The sequence below is a fragment of the Chiloscyllium punctatum genome, chromosome 34 (genome assembly GCF_047496795.1).
Source record: "Chiloscyllium punctatum isolate Juve2018m chromosome 34, sChiPun1.3, whole genome shotgun sequence".
In the NCBI taxonomy this organism is placed as follows: Eukaryota; Metazoa; Chordata; class Chondrichthyes; order Orectolobiformes; family Hemiscylliidae; genus Chiloscyllium; species Chiloscyllium punctatum.
The window spans coordinates 11,991,949-12,007,543 of NC_092772.1; the positions used below are offsets into that span (position 1 = coordinate 11,991,949).

Here is a 15,595-nt window from a genome sequence, read left to right on the forward strand (position 1 = left end):
CCAACAATTCCACACCCACCCTCCGAAGTTTATCCCACCCAGACCCATTCTCCTATTCTATTACTCTCCATTTCCCCCGAACTAATGCACATCCCTGAACCCTACGGGAACCTTAGCTGGGCCAATTCACCGAACCTACAGATCTTTGGACTACAGGAGATAGGGGTTAAAGAGTAAATAATAGGTGGGGACAGAGTCCAAAGAGACACAGGAACATTTGGAAAGATAAAGGAGTGGGAAGGTGGAAAGCTGTTAATGGAGGAGACAGGAACCTTCTAGCATCTCAGTAGCAGTGGTGGAAATGGAAGCTGATGATCTACATTGTGCCTGCAAAAAAGACCGAGCTTCCAGTTGCCTGCTCTTTAACACACAAGACTGTTCCCTGTCCAACATCTCTGTCTCATGCTTACTGCAGTGTTCCAGTGAAGCTTGATGCAAGCTGGAAGAACACTTCAGAACATACCCAAATGGCTTCCTATTTCAAGGACTGCAATTTCCCCTCACATGTGGTCAACAATGCCCTCCAGTGTATCTCCTCCACTTCCCACACCACTGCCCTTGAACCCCACCCCTCCAAATGCAACAAAGATGGAATCCCACCATCCTCACCTTCCACCCATAAACAACGCGTCATCCTCTGCTCTTTCCACCATCAGATCCAACCCCCTGAGATATATTTCCCTCCCCACCCCTTTCAGCATTCCACAGAGACCATACCTTCTGTGACTTCCACGTTAGATCCACGGTCCCCACCAACCCACCCTCCACTCCAAGCTCCTTCGCTTGTCACTGCAAGAGGTGGAGAACCTGTGCCCACACCTTCCCCTCACCTCCATCCAAGGCACCACTGGATCCTCCCACATCCAGCAGAGAATTCCCTGCCCACCCAAACACCTCACCTATTGTGTCCCTTGCTCACAGGACGCCAAATTGTGGAATATTTCAGGGAACATTTCAGGGACACATGCACCAACCAACCCCACCTCCCTGTGGCCGACCACTTCGGCTACCCCTCACCCCCTCCGTCACCACGCTGCAAAGGACATGCAAGCCCTCCATCCCAAATCCGAGCCACCCGACACCTGGAGGAAGAACTCCTCATCTTCCATCTTGGGAACTTTCAACCACACGGCATCAAGGTTTCCTCATCTCCCACCCCCCAACTTATCTCAGATTCAACCCTCCAACTCGGCACTGGCCTCTTGAACAGTCCCACCTGCCCATCTTCCTTCCCAATTGTTCATTCCACCCTCTCACCACGACCCTCCAACTACAACCACCTATTGCCTCCCTAGCTCGCTTCCCCCAACCCCAAACACCCCTCCCTATTTATCTCTCAGCCGTATTCCACCACCCACATTTCTGATGAAGTGCTGACATTCCCAATACGTCAATTCTCCTGCTCCTTGGATGCTGCCTGACCTGCTGTGCTTTTCCAGAGCCACACTTTAACACAAACTGGAAGAACAACACTTCATCTCCCACTCGGGGACCCTGCAACCCTCTGGCTTCAACATCAAATTCAATAAGTTTAGGTCCTGAACTCTCCCACGTCCGAGTGTCTTTGCCCCCTACCCCACATACCAGGCCTTGTTATTACGTAGCCTGCCAGTACACATTACCTATGGTTAGCCACTAACAGTGCCCATAAACAGCTATTCACCCTCCCCAAATCCGATCGTTATTCACTCCTTTGTCCAACTGCTCCGATCTCTCTCTTTGGACTCTATCCCCACCTATCATTTACTCCTTAACCCCTACCTTCTGCATAAAAACAGACTTTTTTTCTCAGTAACATCAGTTCCTGAGGAAGCGTCACTGGATTGAAAATGTGAACTGATTTCTTTTCACAGATGCTGCCAGATCTGTTGAGCTTTTCCAGTACCTTCTGGTTGTTGTGTGTGATTTACAGCATCCGCAGTTCTTCTGGTTCTAATTTACCCGGAGTATCTAATTCAGGTCTAGCAGACTGAAACAGTGTTTATCAACCTTCCCAGTCCACACTAACTCCATCTCTCTCCCAGTATCTGCTGTCTCTCCCACTCCTTCACATTCAGTCCCCCCTCACAGTGACACTGCGCCTGCAAAGCTGATGGTCATGTGTTGGCCTGCTGGACCCACCCCTCATTCACTCCCATTGGCTGGAGGATCACGCCAACTCTCCTATTAGTTTGAAGCTGTGTCAATCAGCCAGGCCCCATTGTGACATGAGTGTTGGGATCCTCCCAGGTGCATCAGAGGCTGAGGGGTGACCTCATAGAGGTTTATAAAACCATGAGGGGCAATGGGTAGGATAAATAGACAAGGTCATTTCCCTGGGGTCGGGGAGTCCAGAATGAGGGGGCATAGGTTTAAGGTGAGAGGGGAAGAATTTAAAATGGATCTGAGGGGCAGTTTTTTTCCCCCACTGAGGTTGGTGCATGTATGGAGTCTTCTGTCAGGAAGTGGAGGATGTTGGTACAATTATACCATTTGGCATCTGGATGGGTACATGAACAGGAAGGGTGTAGAGTGATATGTACCAAGTGTTGGCAAATGGGTCTAGATTAGGTTGGGATATCTGGTCAGCATGGACCAGTTTAACCAAAGGGTTTATTTTCATGCTGTACATCTCTACGGCTCTGCCCTGGGATGAGCTTCATCATTCACAGTGAATGGGTCAGTATCACAGAGCACAGGGGCTGGAGGCTATTCAGCCCATTGGGACTGTACTCTCTCCCTCTGGAGATGGTGCCAGTCTATCCCAACTCACCTCCCATTTGGACATAGCGCTCCAAATCCTTCCTTAAAATTGTTAAATTTCAAATTTGTTTTGACAATAACTACTGAATCTGCATCCAGCTGTCGGTCATACTGTTGCAGATGCTCAGAACTTAGTGAGCAAAATAATCTTCACATTTTTCTTTGCATTATTTGCCAGTTACCTGAAAATAGTTACTAAAAATTGTGACATTAAAAATTTCTCACTCTATACCCTAGAAACAAATCAACTCCTGGTCGAAATCACTGCTTAACCTTCTCAGTTCCAAGGAGAATTGTCTGGCCTTCTGCTAACTCTCCATAAAAGAGAAACCTATATTAATTTTAATTTATTAGTGCCATAGAGATGTACAGCACCGAAACAGACCCTTCAGTTCAACTTGTCCATGCCAACCAGATATCCTAAATTAATCTCATCCCATATGTCAGCCCTTGGCCCATAGCCTTCTAAAACTTTCCCAATCACATATCCAGTGAGATGCCTTTTAAATGTTGTAACTGTACCGGCCTCCACACTTTCTCTGGCAGCTCATTCCATACACATACTACATTCAGCTTGAAACTTTGCCCCTAATATCCCTTTTCAATCTTTTCCCTCATGCCTATACTTTCTGGTTTTGGACTCACCTAAACAGGAATAAGACCCTGGCTGTTTACCCTATCCATGTCCCTCACGATTTTATCAACCACTATGGTCACCTCTCAGCATCCGATTCTCCAGTGAAAACACCCTCAGTCTATTCAGCCTCTCCCTATAGCTCAATCCCTCAACACTGGCAACATCTTTGCATCTTTTCTGAATCCTTTCAAGTTTCACAATATCATTCCGATAGCGGGGAGACCAGGACTGAAAGCAGAATTCCAGAAGTGGCTGAATGAATGTCCTGTACAGCTGCACACTGATGTCACAACTCCTGTACTCAATGCACAGACCAATAAAGGCAAGTACACCAAACACTTTCTTCACTACCCTGCCTATCTATGATTCCACTTTCAAGGAATTATGAACCTGCACTCCAAGATCTCTTTGTTCAGCAACACTCCCCAGGACCTTCCCATTAAGTGTAGAAGTCCCACCCTGATTTGCTTTTCCAAAATGCTGATCCTCACATATATCTGAATGAAACTGCATCTGCCACTCCTCAGCCCATTTGATCAGAGTCTCATTGTACTTTCAGGTAACTTTGCTGTCCACTGCACCTCCAATTTTGGTGTCTATTGTAAACCTACTAACCATAGCTCCTATATTCACATAGAAATCATTTCTATAAATGGCAAAAAGCAGTGGACCCAGTACCCAGCCTGACAGCATATTTCTCATCACAGGCTTCCAGTCCAAAAAGCATCCTCCACTATGACACTGACTGCTCAGCAAGGTTAGAGCTCATGGCATATAGGGAGATCTAACAATTTGGATACAGAACTGGCTCAAAGGCAGAAGACAGAGGGTGGTGATGGAGGGTCGCTTTTCAGACTGGAGGCCTGTGACTAGTGGAGTGTTACAAGGATCACTGCTGGATCCACTACCTTTCTTCATTTATATCAATGAGTTAGATGTGAACATCGGAGGTATAGTTAGTGAGATGGCACCAAAACTGGAGGTGTAGTGGACAGTGAAAAAGATTACCTCAGAGTATAATGGGATCTTGATCAGATGGGTGAATGGCTGAGGAGTGGCATTTTGGGAAAAAAAATTTTAGTAGGAATTATACACTTAATGGTAAGGTCCTGAGGAGTGTTACTGAACAAAGAGACCTTGGAGTGCAGGTAGATAGGATAGTGAAGGCGCCATTTGGTATGCTTGCCTTTATCGGACTAAGTATTGAGTACAGGAGTTATGAGATCATGTTGCAGCTGTACAGGACATTGGTTAGGCCACTTTTGGAATGTTGCGTACAAATCTGGTCTCCCTCCTATTGGAAGGATGTTGTGAAACTTGAAAGGGTTCAGAAAAGATTTACAAGAATGTTGCCAGGGTTGGAGGATTTGAGCTAGGCTGGGGGTTGAATAGAGGTTGAATTGACTGGGGCTGTTTTCCCTGCAGAGTCGGAGGCTGAGAGGTGATCTTATCGAAGTATATAAAAACAAGAGGAGCATGGATAGGATAAATAGACAAAGTATTTTCCCTGGCGTGGGGGATCCCAGCACTAGAAGACATAGGTTTATAGTACGAGGGCAAGACTTTAAAGAGACTTGAGAGGCAACGTTTTCACACAGAGGGTGGGACGTGTATGGAATGAGCTGTCAGAGGAAGTGGTAGAGTCCATTATGATTGCAACTTTTAAAAGGCATCTTCATGTGTATATGAATAGGAAGGATATGGGCCGGGTGCTGACAGGTGGGACTAGATTACATTGGGATATCTGATCAGCATGTACTGGTTGGACCGACGGGTCTCTGTTTCTGTGCTGTCCATCTATGACTGACCTTCCAGCCAATTCCGTATTCAAACAGGTAGTTCCGCCAGAATTCTATGGTACTGAACCTGCTAACCAGTGTGTTATGTGAAACCTTGTGTCTTTCTCAAGTCCAAGTTACTGATTTCAATGCACAAAGCTATGCTGACTCTCCCTAATATTTTCTTGCTTTTCCAATGACACATAAATCCTGTCCCTGAGAATCCCTTCCAACAACTTCTCTGCCACTGACTTCAGGCTCACCAGTCTATAGTTCCCTGGCTTTTCCTTACCACCTTTCTCAAATAATGGCACCCATCTTCCAGCACCTCACCTGTGGCGATCGATGATACAAATATCGCAGCGAGGGGCCCGGCAAAAGCTTCCCTATTGACCCACAAAGTTCTGGGATACACCTGATCAGATTCAGGGATTTATCCATCTTTATGCATTTTAAGACATCCAGTACCACCTCCTCTGTAATATGTACACTTGCCAAGTTATCACTATTTATTTCTCCAACTTCTCGAACTTTCATATCCCCTTTCAGTAAAATCTGACATCAAATACTAAGAATCTCTCCCACCTCCTGCTGTTCCATAGACAGTCTTGTTGATCTTTGAGGGTCGCTATTCTCTGCCTAGTTATTCTTTTGTCTTTAGTGTATTTGTAGAATCTCTTTGGAATCTCCTTAAACCTATTTCCCAAAGCTATGTCATGTCCCCTTTTTTGCCTCCTTGTTTTCTGCGAGTATACTCCTACTTCTCTTATCATCCTCTATGGATTCACACAAACACAGTGGGGTCTGTACCTGACATATCCTTCCTTCATTTTCTTGACCAGAGCCTCAATTTCTCAGGTCATGCCGCATTCTCGATGCCTCCCAGCCTTGGCCTTAACGGGAACATACTATCTGCATACTCTCATTGTCACAGGCCTATTGAGGCAATGGCAGATGAGGACAGAGAAACAATCATTATCAGTAAAGAGGTAGTGTCGGGAAAACTAACAACTCATCCTTTTCTCTATAATTCATCTCTAGCCTCAGAACTATCACTATCTCTGTATCAAAGACATCTTAAAATCTCTGCAACATCCTCCAATCTCTAATCTCCTCCAGTCTCAACACACTTTCTATCTTTAATCTTGTCCACCCTCTCAAATCTCTGTGATGTGCCTTTCTTTAATTCCAGCTTTCAGGATAACCCATTTTTATTTCAGATTCCTGCACCCAGAGCTCCACAATGTCCTGCTTAACCTCTGTCACATTTCCTCCAATAGACATTAATCAATCACGTATCATCTATTCTAATATCACCTTCTCTGACCTGGTTTCTATTGTGGCTTGTCATATTCCTATACTACGTGTCTGTGGTCTACATGACCGAAAACGGTTTTGTGGTCCATTGGGTTTATGCTGTAAAGAAATCTCCCAGCTAACTATTTTAATCCCATTTTCCAGCACAGAGCCCATCGACCTGTCAGCCTTGGGCTTGCAAGTATGTTCCTAAATAGATTTTAAATGCCTTCGGGATTTCGGTCTCTCACTCTCTTCCAGAGAGTGAGGTTTAGTGCAACTGTTGCTCTATGCTATCACCCACACAGTTCAGAGCAGCTGGGTCTGTGCGAACCACAGATCGCCCACACATTGTGAAGGATGGCAGGGTCCCTGAGACAGGGCACAGGAGATTAACCAGGATGGTTCAAGGAATGGGGGATTTTAGTTGCAGAATTTGTGGGGCTTTTTTAACATTAATTGTTCACGTGACATCTGTGTTGCTAATACACATCAAGAATAACCATCCGTAATTAATGGACTCTCCTTTTCAACCTCTCCCCTTGCCTGCGCTGTGGTAATATTCAGGTTAACCACTACCAGACATCTCTCTGTAATGAGAGAGCAGTCCTATGGTCAGGTAGGACAATGCTGACTTGATCTTTTACACAGTGATGCCACTGTGCCTCGAGGTTTGGGAGAGGGAATGCTGAAGGCGGTGGATGCGAAACCGCTCGGGTACAGTACTTTCCCTTGGAGGATGTTCACTTTCCTTAATATTGTTGGGTGGTGGGGAGGGGGTGCACTGATGCAGGCAAGTGGAGAATGTTCCAACACAATCCTGATGTGTACCTTATAGAAGCAAACAGACATTGGGGAATCAGGGCTTTGGGGAAACTGAGGTGTTCTCCTTGTAGCAAAGGAAATTTGGGGAGCTGTGACAAAGCGGTTTACAAAAGTTACACGTTGTAATAATAAACCTTACACCCATCAGCTCATTATACAAGGGTTACAGGACACATGTTGAAGATTTGGGAAGATCTATTGAGAGGATGGTTTGATTCAAAGGAGAACTTTTATTCAGCAAATGGTATTGATCTGGAACACAATACTCTCACACAATATGAATATCCAGGTCCTGATGTATTGAGTAATTCTGTCAGAGTTTGGCATTACAATGACTGAGATTTCCATCTGAATATCTGCCTGTAATACAAGTTTATAACATCCGTCACTGTCAGTTCAAGTTTGAAACTCATACAATCCCCTCCTCCTGGCCCAGGAGGACTGTATACATTACCCCTGGTGGAGGTTAGCAGGAACTTCAAGGACAAATCTATGTGAGTTTCTATGAGTTTCCACCTTGGGACTTCATGTGAATGAACATGAGACAGAATGTCCCAAGATTCAGTGAGATGTGGACAGCAGGATTTGCTTCCTTTTCTTTCCTTCCGTGCTGCCGCTGAGCCTCCTCAATAAGACGTGGGGTGTGAAAGGCTCATGCACCTTGATGGGCAAGATGTCTCCATTCTGACCAATGGGCAACAAGCTCCTCCCAGTCATGAAACAGAGTATCCCTGAAAGATAGCAACTGTGCATGCTTCCCACTGCCCAGTGCTCTTAGTACATGTTTCGAATTATGAGGGGGGAATCTCCTAGAAAAGGCATAACAGGAAAGTTCCAAAAGGTTATAAACAGTTTACAGAGAGATATTCACAGGAAACCTGGGCAACTAGTTGGCAAATAATGTATAACTTGGGATAAACTGTAGAAAGCTGCACCACAAGGGGACTGGGGGAAAATGAGCAGGAAACACAGAAAGCGAGCACACAGTTACAACAGGGAATCAGGAAAGGGAATGGAATGCTGTCCCTTATTTCAAAGAGTTTGCAATATAAGAGTTTGGAGTATATACCTTAGGGCAACTAAACAAATGGCAACTGAGACCACATCTGGAGTAACGGGAACAGATTTGGTCACTTTAGTTCATGAAATAGAGCAGTTTATTGGAGGCATTTCAGAGAAGATCCATTGGGATGATCCCTGTTTTGAAGGGATTATCCTGTAAGCAAAGGGTGAACAAGTTGGGAATCTACTCACTGGACTTTGGAAGAATGAGAGGTGATCTCTTTGAAACATACAGGATTCTGTCAAGGTTTGACAGGGTAAATATGGAGAGGATGTGTCCCATATCGGGTGAGTCTTGAACCAGATTCTGGGTCAGTTGCGGAATCAAGGGTTCTGTTTCAGATTTGTCAAGTTAAAGGCAACACCAACACAGGTTAGGGTTTCAGTAGCAATGGAGCTGGGGTGAGAAGGAGATAAGCAACGTTTTAGAGATTGGAATTCCTGGTGTTTGTGATTGTGTAGATGTCTGATCAGAAGGTCACCTTGGGGTCAGATATTAGAGCAATATTGTGAAGAATGTAGTTCTGCCTCAGACACTTCCCAGTGAAAGGGAGGGACACAGCAGTAAGGGAAATGAATTTGGAATAGCAACTGAAGGCAATGGGTTTAACAATTACAGTCTTTCATTGGAGTGAATTGCAGCTAATCGAAGCGTGGTAAGCAGTTTGATAACTGAGTAATAGTGGAGTAATGGAGAGGGATGATGGGGAGGGAGAGCTGGGCATCCTCAGTGTACATGTGAAACTCAACAGTGCTTTTGGGCAATGTTACCTCCTGGCAGTATGTAGGTGAGAAACAGGACAAGCCAAGGATAGACCCTGGAGGGACACCAAATACAATGAATTCAGAAAGGAAAGGGAGAGTGGAGACGGAGCAGGATTTTCCAATGATGGTGAGGTCAAATATTAGGTTTTAGCAGAATGGGAGAGAAGGACATAACCAGAAAAGACAGACAGACAAATCATGGAACAATATCTGTGAATTGTGAGGGGGAGTTGGGAGGGCGGTGACAAGCAGGAGGATGAGACAGAGATTTGGAATGTCCATGATTTAGCTACACTAGGGTAAATGGTCAAGAGGACCTCTAATAAGGCTTGACAAGAGACTCGAGGAAATGCAAGTTTAGGACTAAAATGAGGAGCACCCTTCTGAGGCAGTTTGGCTCGGTGGGCTCGTGGAGAGGGAGGAAAGAAGCAGAGGCAGCTGATCGGATTGTCTCAATGTTATGGACAGAGAAACTCCATGTGCCCCTCACTCTTGTTGGAGGGGAGGATGGAGGAGACAGGATAATGGACAGTGTTTTTATTTCCAAAACAATAAACAAAACCTTGATAGTGATTCTAAAAATAAGTGAACAAACCTGTCGTATTTATCATTTATCAAGAATATTAAAATATACAACTGAAGTTCAGGTTTGAATCCCAAATCGGTAGAGGGTGGCTCTGAATTCAAGAAAAAAAATAACTGGAATGAAGAATCTACTGTTTGCCATGGAACCATTGGGGATGTTTTTCTGCCATTGACAATGTCCTTGAGGGAAAGAAACCCGACAGTAAGCCATCAAATCACTCATTGTATTAATCACTGCACAGTCTCAACAAAGGAATGAAACTGGATGGACCACATTACATCTACCAATGCACTGGAAAATACAACCACACAATCAGCCCTCTTGACCCTGCAACTTCCGCCTCACTGTGGGCCAACAACAGCAGCAGAACTGTACTCCAGCCCAATCTGAAATCTCATGGCCTGATATCCCCCACTTAACCATTAACATCAAGGCAGGGGAATCAACCCTGGTTCAATGGTGAATGCAGGAGGGCATGCCAGGAGCAGTACAAGGCATACCTAAAAATGAGGTGCCAACCTGGTGCAGCTACCAAACCTGCATGGCAAATAGCACAAGCAACACTAAATAGAACTAAGTGATCCCATAGCCAATAGATTAGATGTGAGTTCTGCAGTTCTGCCACACCTAGTCAAGAATAGTGATGGACAATTAAACAACTCACTGGAGGAAGCATCACAGATAACCCCACCCTGACCGATGGAGGGGTCTCACACATTCATGCAACAGATAAGAGGACAGCATTAGCAGCACTTTTCAGCCAGCAGTGCCAAGTGGATGAGCCTTCTCCATTGGTCCCTGACATCACAGATATGAATCGACTTGGTTGAAAACTCATTTCAAATCAGATCAAGAAATGGATAAGCAGTGTAAAGGTATGGGCCCTGCCAATATTTTGGCAATAATACTGTTGGCTGTGCTCCAGAACCTGCTGCCCACCAAGGCAAGTACTGCTCCAGCACTGGCACCGACTGACTTTGTGGAACATTGCTCAGGGATGTTCCAACACAAAAACACAGGGCAGATCCAACTCAGGCAATTCCCCTCCATCAGTCCACACTCACTCAGCAGTGAAGTGATGGAAGGCTGATGCACCTGCTCAGCATTAACCTACTCAGCGATGCCCAGTTTGGGTTATGCCAGGGCCACTCAGTTCCTGAGCTTGTTACAGACTTGATTCACAAACTGACAAACAGCTGAATGAGGTGAGGATGACAGGCCAGACCCCCTCCAAGTCCACTATTTCGACTTCAGTGATATCACCAGACCTTACCACAGTCTCAGCTCATTTGCTGAAAATCTCATTCATTCCATTTATTAACTCTAGATTTCATTATCTAAACCAACATCCCACATTCACCCTCCCGATAATCTCAAGAATATTGAAAACTCTACTGCCGAAGTGCTCACTTGTACCAAAACTTGCTGATCAATCAAAAGACTCCCATTTATAAGCAACAACAATTTACTTTCGCACCTTTGAATTAATTCCTGGCTGTAATCATTCCTATCTCCTTGCACCACACACCCTTTCATATCTCAATAACTCATTTTAGTTCAGACTCTCAATGATGTGTTTATTTTTGAGTTCACCTGTGTGACTGTTTCTATAGATTGCAAGGGAACATGGTCTGGAATCCCTACTCTAACCCCCTAAGATCTGCTTTCTTCCATTAAGGCATTCTTGAAAAACTGCTTATTTGGCAATGGTTGTGGTCACTGGACACAATATTCTCCATCTGTAGCCTTATGTCCAAACTTCTCAATAATATTTTTGTGAAATTAAAACCATGATGATTTGTACAGATATCTTCTACTCTTCAATATCGCTGAGTGAATAATCTGTAATGTCTCTTACCCAACCACCTTCACCATACAAACTGCAGCAGTACAAGGAAGTCAAACATCACCCTCTCCACAGGCAACAAGGCTTTGCCATTGTTTACTGGTTTCTGTGGAAGGGGAAATACACAGTTGATGTTTCAGGGAGTGCAATATGAATTACAGGAAATGAAAATGGTGCAGAATTTGACTGTCAGAAATGGAAGGAAAATACACTCGCTTAATGGAAAAAAGGATTCTTGACTGTCAAAGATATTGTGGAAAAAATAACCTGATAATGGAACAGCGTATGGTCAGGAGCCGGGCAGCAGTGGACAATTCATTTACATTCCTGAAGAAGGGCTTATGCCCAAAACGTTGATACTCCTGCTCCTCAAACTCTGCCTGGCCTGCTCTACATTTTTCAATTAATTTACAAAACAGCTGTGAAAGTAATAGTAAAATACTATACAGAGCAAAAATACACCCATGAGAGACTGAGGAAGCTAGATAATGAACAAGTAGATATCAGAGAACCCAGAGGTGAACCAGAGCAGAGTTTACTTTTATGATCCCACAGTCAAAGATGTGCGAGCAGCAGCTAAGGTAAGACTGTTTGTTTTAGAAGTACTTACCGGTAGCGGGCAGCGGTGTTTTTTTTACACTCTCTCTTCACAGAAAGAGCAGGAGCAGCAGGGGGAAGTGACGATGACCAGAGAGGCAGCCGAGACCCGGAAGCAGGTAGAGCGTAAGCTTACCTGGGTTGGTTTGTTTCCCCTTTAAAAGCACGCAGCTGAAGATGGCAGATGGATGGGTGACAGTGAGGGGGACTGGGAGGAAGCAGCCAGTGCAGGGACCCCCTGTGGTCGTTCCCCTCAAGAACAAGTATACCATTTTGGATACTTGTGGGGGGGTGGGGGGACTTACCAGGGGTAAGTAACGGGGCTCAGGCCTCTGGCACGGAGCCTGTCCCCGCTACTCAGAAGGGAAGGGTGGAGAAGAGCAGAGCAATAATAATTGGGGACTCGATAGTTCGGGGCACAGATAGGCAGTTTTGTGGGAACGAGAGAGACTCACGTTTGGTATGTTGCCTCCCAGGTGCAAGGGTACGTGACGTCTCTGATCGTGTTTTCCGGGTCCTTAAGGGGGAGGGGGAGCAGCCTGAAGTCGTGGTCCATATTGGCACCAATGACATAGGTAGGAAAAGGGCTGAGGATGTTAGACAGGCTTTTAGGGAGCTAGGTTGGAAGCTCAGAGTTAGAACGAACAGAGTTGTTGTCTCTGGTTTGTTACCCGTGCCACGTGATAGAGAGTCAAGGAATAGGGAGAGAGAACAGTTAAATGTGTGGCTACAGAGATGGTGCAGGAGGGAGGGATTTCGGTACTTGGATAACTGGGGTTCTTTCTGGGGAAGGTGGGACCTCTATAAACAGGATGGTCTGCACCTGAACCTGATGGGCACCAGTACCCTTGGGGGGAGGTTTGCTAGTGCTCTTGGGGGGGGGGGGGGGGGTTTAAACTAACTCTGCAGGGGCATGGGAACCCAGACTGTAGCTTTTGGGTGCAGGACCTGGAGTGTAGGGAGGTTAGGAATATGGCATCAATATTAAAGGAGGGTGCCTGTAAACAGAAGAGTGGCTTGAAGTGTGTATACTTTAATGCCAGAAGTATACTAAATAAGGTAGGTGAAATCTCAGCGTGGGTTGGTACCTGGGACTTCGATGTTGTGGCTATTACGGAGACGTGGCTAGATCAGGGACAGGATTGGCTGTTGCAGGTTCCAGGGTTTAAATGTTTTAGTAGGGTCAGAGGTGGGGGTAAAAGAGGGGGGGTGTGTGGCTTTGCTTGTCAAAGATAGTATTACAGCGGTGGAAAGGAAGATGGACGAAGATTTGCCATCTGAGGTAGTTTGGATTGAGGTTAGGAATAGGAGAGGTGAGGTCACCCAGTTAGGAGTCTTTTACAGGCCTCCTCATAGTCCTCGAATCGTTGAAGAAAGGATTGCGAAGATGATTCAGGAGAAGAGTGACAGTAATAGGGTGATTGTTATGGGAGACTTTAACTTTCCTAATATTGATTGGGAAAGCTATAGCTCAAGTTCGTTAGATGGGTCAGTGTTTGTGCAATGTGTGCAGGAGAGTTTCCTGACACAATATGTAGATAAGCCAACAAGAGGTGAGGCCATACTGGATTTGGTTCTGGGTAACGAACCAGGCCAGGTATTAGAACTAGAGGTAGGTGAGCACTTTGGGGACAGTGACCACAATTCGGTGATTTTTACTCTAGTGATGGAGAGGGATAAGTGTGTACTACAGGGCAAGAGTTATAGCTGGGGGCAGGGAAATTATGATGCGTTGAGGCATGACTTAGGATGTGTGGATTGGAAAAGTAGATTCCAAGGCAAGAGCGTAATTGATATGTGGAACTTGTTCAAGGAGCAACGATTGAGTGTCCTTGATAAGTACGCACCTATCAGGCAGGGAGGAAAGGGTCGTGTGAGGGAGCCGTGGTTTAATAAGGAATTGGAATCCCTTGTTAAATGGAAGAGGGCGGCCTTTGTAAAGATGAGGTGTGAAGGTTCAATAGGGGCGATTGAGAGTTATAAGGTAGCCCGGAAGGACCTGAAGAGAGAGCTAAGAGCAGCAAGGAGGGGACATGAAAGGTCCTTAGTTGGTAGGATTAGGGAAAACCCTAAGGCTTTCTATAGATATGTTAGGAATAAAAGAATGACTAGGGAAGGAATAGGTCCAATCAAGGATAGTAATGGGAAGTTGCGTGTGGAGGCTGAAGAGATTGGGGAGGCACTGAATGAATACTTTTCGTCAGTATTCACTCAGGAACAGGACATTGTTGTCGATATGAATACTGAGGCACGAATAAGTAGAATGGATGGTTTTGAGATATGTAGAGAAGAGGTGTTGGAAATTCTGGCAAGGGTGAAAATAGATAAGTCCCCTGGGCCTGATGGCATTTATCCTAGGATTCTCTGGGAAGCAAGGGAGGAGATTGCAGAGCCATTGGCCTTGATTTTTGTGTCCTCTTTGTCTACAGGAGTAGTGCCAGAGGACTGGAGGCTAGCAAACGTGGTTCCCTTGTTCAAGAAGGGGAGTAGGGATAATCCTAGTAACTATAGGCCAGTGAGTCTCACTTCTGTTGTGGGCAAAGTCTGAGAGAGAATTGTAAGGAATAGGATTTATGCACATCTGGATAAGAATGATGTGATCAAGGATAGTCAGCATGGTTTTGTGAAGAGCAGGTCGTGCCTCACAAACCTTATTGAATTCTTTGAGAAGGTGACTAAGGAGGTAGATGAGGGGAAAGCGGTAGATGTGGTGTATATGGATTTTAGTAAGGCGTTTGATAAGGTCCCCCATGGTAGGCTACTGCAGAAAATACAGAGATATGGCATTGAGGGTGAGTTGGAGGTTTGGATTAGGAATTGGCTGGCTGGAAGAAGACAGAGGGTAATAGTTGATGGCAAAGGTTCATCTTGGAGTGCCGTCACTAGCGGTGTTCCGCAAGGATCTGTTTTGGGACCATTGCTGTTTCTCATTTTTATAAATGACCTGGAGGAAGGGTTAGAAGGTTGGGTGAGCAAGTTTGCGGATGATACGAAAGTCGGAGGAGTTGTAGACAGTGAGGAAGGATATGGCAGGTTACAGCGGGATATAGAGAAGCTGCAGAGCTGGGCAGAAAGGTGGCAAATGGAGTTCAATGTAGCTAAGTGTGAGGTGATTCACTTTGGTAAGAGGAACAAAAAGATGGGGTACTGGGCTAATGGTAGACTACTTGGTCGTGTGGAAGAGCAGAGGGATCTTGGTGTCCATGTACACAGATCTCTGAAAGTTGCCACCCAGGTAAATAGTGCAGTGAAGAAGGCATATGGCGTACTGGCTATTAGTGGTAGAGGAATTGAGTTCCGGAGTCCTGAGGTCATGCTGCAGTTGTATAAGACTCTGGTGCGGCCGCATCTGGAATATTGTGTGCAGTTTTGGTCGCCATACTATAGGAAGGATGTGGAGGCACTGGAACGGGTGCAGAGGAAGTTTACCAGGATGTTGCCTGGTATGGTAGGAAGATCCT

The 15,595-nt window shown here is 45.4% G+C and overlaps 1 long non-coding RNA gene across 1 annotated transcript in view; it reads right to left on the minus strand.

The window, feature by feature from the left end:
- Positions 1 to 5,989, minus strand: part of LOC140458764 (uncharacterized) — a 108,963-nt gene extending 102,974 nt beyond the window's left edge. Inside the window, exon 1 of the long non-coding RNA XR_011953666.1 lies at positions 5,968 to 5,989. This is a non-coding gene — a long non-coding RNA (uncharacterized lncRNA). The remainder of the gene's footprint in view (positions 1 to 5,967) is intronic.
- Positions 5,990 to 15,595: the final 9,606 nt, after the last annotated feature.